The sequence below is a fragment of the Micropterus dolomieu genome, linkage group LG17 (assembly GCF_021292245.1).
Source record: "Micropterus dolomieu isolate WLL.071019.BEF.003 ecotype Adirondacks linkage group LG17, ASM2129224v1, whole genome shotgun sequence".
NCBI lineage: Eukaryota > Metazoa > Chordata > Actinopteri > Centrarchiformes > Centrarchidae > Micropterus > Micropterus dolomieu.
In genome coordinates, this window is record NC_060166.1 from 17,954,934 (window position 1) to 17,957,998 (window position 3,065).

Genomic DNA, 3,065 nt, shown 5'->3' on the forward strand with positions numbered 1-3,065 from the left:
CCTTAGATTTTACATTGATGACGTTATTATTTATTTTAAAACAGTTTTTTTCTTTATCTGTTAAACCAGCTACGACATCTACTGCTGTAACAACTTCCTCATCATTTTTTTCTTTCATTTTAATCCAAACAAGTTGCTGCTGCATGAGACTGTTAAACCCGCTATTCTGCCACATGTAGGATTTCTTGGAAAGAAAAAAAAGGAAAGCAACAAGTAAGGCAAATAACTGATAAGTGATTGATTCCTCTCACACAATTGCTCTGATCATATGAAATTGCTCAGCCTTTAAAAATGGTTGCAGAAGCATGCAGATCTTAACAGTGTTACATTTGTTTCAGAAGTAACATATGAAAGTAAAGGAAACCCACACAGCAGAAAATGTAGCAGGCTTTCTTACAGATTCATCCACAGTGGTTAGAGTCATCACCTGGTGTCGTCTTCTGTCATGGGAAAACTGACATGGCAGTTCCCATTAGAGAGGCAACACAGTTGTAATGGGGACTGACGTGACCCACACTGGTCAGGGACATGTTCCTTGTCATTAACTTTGATATCCCAGTACATTTTCTAATTTACAAAATGTTCAGCCTGTCAGGGCTGTGAGTGTGTACTTGCTGCCATGACATGCTGTCACTAAACACTCAGTTTCTGCTCACAGCAGAAGTATGACTGCCTGGTGGCCCATTTGGTTCCAACATCCAAGAACAATTTACATTCTGCATCAGCAATTAGGAAATGAAAGCAGTGCGCTACAGGTGAGGCTAATTGGATAGATAAATGGGATGGTGACTAGTGAATGGCTCCTGTGGGGCTAAAAGAGAATATTATTACCGTACCTTAATTGTTTGGATGAGGTGAACCTCGAAGGAGGTGCCTCAGATTAAAAAATGTTCAGGGAGACGTGATTTATAGAGATGCACCAAGTGCTACTTTCTTGGCCAATGCCAATTTCTGGCTGACCAGTGGATTCCAATTTTCTTTCTTTCTAAGAACTATAATTGGCAGCATACGCCAGCATTTTTGTAAGTTTTCTTTAATGGAAATTTCTTTCTTCATTAGATTCCCTATAAGCATTTGCTGTTCCCCCTTGAGTCCATTCAATTGTATGTTCATAGTGAAACACTGACTTTGACTAAATAACTTTATTTTCTCCCAAACTACAGCAGGTTAAGACACCTTCTCTCACTCTAGCTGCCTCAGACCTGCTTAAATGGTGTTGATTGAAAAATTGGACTGCACCATGTTCTCCTGAAACATGGGGAGGGGCAGTGTTTTCTAGTGTCAGTTTTGTTGTTATTTACAATTATGCTTTTGATATAGTGTTATTAGTATTTCTTAGTTAATATTAGGTAGCCTTATCTTGGCATTTTTATCCATTTTTGCAGTTTGTTAACGTCGTAGTCTATCCCCACTGTGTGTCAGAATGGCCACTATAGCCACTGTATAAAATTCCCCCATGTCTCAGTTTAGCCTGTTCAGTTCAAGTTAAGTTAATCTAAAACTTTTTTTGGCAGGGGGTGGAAATTTACCTCTGACTCCTCATGCCTGCCACTACAGAGATAGAAAGGTAAACAAACCAACAAAAGCCTGAAAGGAAATTGGGGAGAAAGAGTATGTAATAAAGAGAAAGGTCATGGCCATAATTGGGGCCAATCAACATGGGACAGTTTTAGGAGTAGGTGTTATGTGCCATTGAGCCACTGCCTCTCTGAGGGACCAATAAGACTGTCTGGAGCAACGCCAGCTAGCTAACAGCTTCAGTCCATTTATGCACAGACCTATTGGTCATTTTCTGTACTGATAATATGGAAATCATAGTGTGAAAGCTGGTGGTCAGTATGTAAATATTTCAGTACAGCAAAGACAGAAATGTAAAGCACAAGGTGCCTATGCAAAACTCATTCTTTGGAAAGCTGGCATTTAATTAAGCATGTTCCTTTTAATATCTGTAAAGCCTTACAGATATTAGGGAAGGTTAGAGAAATTACAGTCAAATCAGTGGAAAAAACATTTTGTGAACCAACTTAATGTGTGATCTTTCTTTCCATTTCTTTGTAGAAGCGGTCAAGTGGAACGCCACATTAACACGGATGAGAACAGAAAAGGAGAAGCCACTGCTGGTAAAAGCTCTTAAAATATAAACGCCACATCAATCCTCCATCCCTGACGGCCTATGCTTGGGACACAGCAGTGCATTCTCCTCCACTGCAGTCTCACAGTAAAATAAGAGCCTCTGAAGAGAACAAGCCAAACGGCGAAATGAGCCAATGAGTGTTGCTTTGGGGAGAGGTAAAGTGGAAGAGAAGGAGAAAAAAAACCTGGAAAGAGAAAAAGAAAAAGCAGAAGGCATTAGACAGAAAAAGAAGACTTGAGAAAGAGGTGAAAAGGGGTTAGAGTAAGAAAAGACCACTGACCGAGGAGAAACAGAAGCAGAGCAATAAGAGAGTACAAGGAAATAGAGGAGCACAAAGACAGAGGACAAACATTTCACTAGCAGATAGCGTTCATGTTTTATGTGTTCTTTTTCCTATTGTACTTTTCACTGAGTGTTATAATAATGAATTAGCACAAAAATAAAAGTGCAAATACTTTTTTGCCATCATAACTTTTTGGACCCTACCAGACAACCTTGTTGTAACAGTGGCCAGTACAAAATCACCAGGACCAAATATGCTTAATACACCCTTATTTAATGTCCGTATGTTTGCTTACAATATTTGCCTGCTCACATAACTGATGCCCAGTACGGAACGTCAATTCCAATCACAGAGGGGCACTAAACCAAGCGACAGACATCTTAAAATGGACTGGAAAACAAATTAACAAAAGAAACAAAGATAAAACAACAACAGAAAACAGTGGTGGGCCTGGTCCGATTTGCAGCATCACACAAAGTCCTGTCACACAGTAATGCAGCAGGGGGGAGGGAGAATTCCAGTGCAGTATCTGCAGATCCCTACATTCACAGCAGCTGATTTGTGGCCACGTCAGCTGTAGACATCAGTCTTCTCCAGTTCCCTCCATGGAGGACGGGGCACTCACGTCTGGCTGTCACCCTGCACAAG

The 3,065-nt window shown here is 40.4% G+C and overlaps 1 long non-coding RNA gene across 1 annotated transcript; it reads left to right on the plus strand.

Annotated features, from left to right (window-relative positions):
* The first annotated feature begins 817 nt into the window (after positions 1-817).
* Positions 818-2,489, plus strand: LOC123986652. The gene is made up of 3 exons (XR_006828923.1): positions 818-1,022; positions 1,515-1,567; positions 2,059-2,489. It is a non-coding gene; the product is annotated as an uncharacterized LOC123986652 (long non-coding RNA).
* Positions 2,490-3,065: the final 576 nt, after the last annotated feature.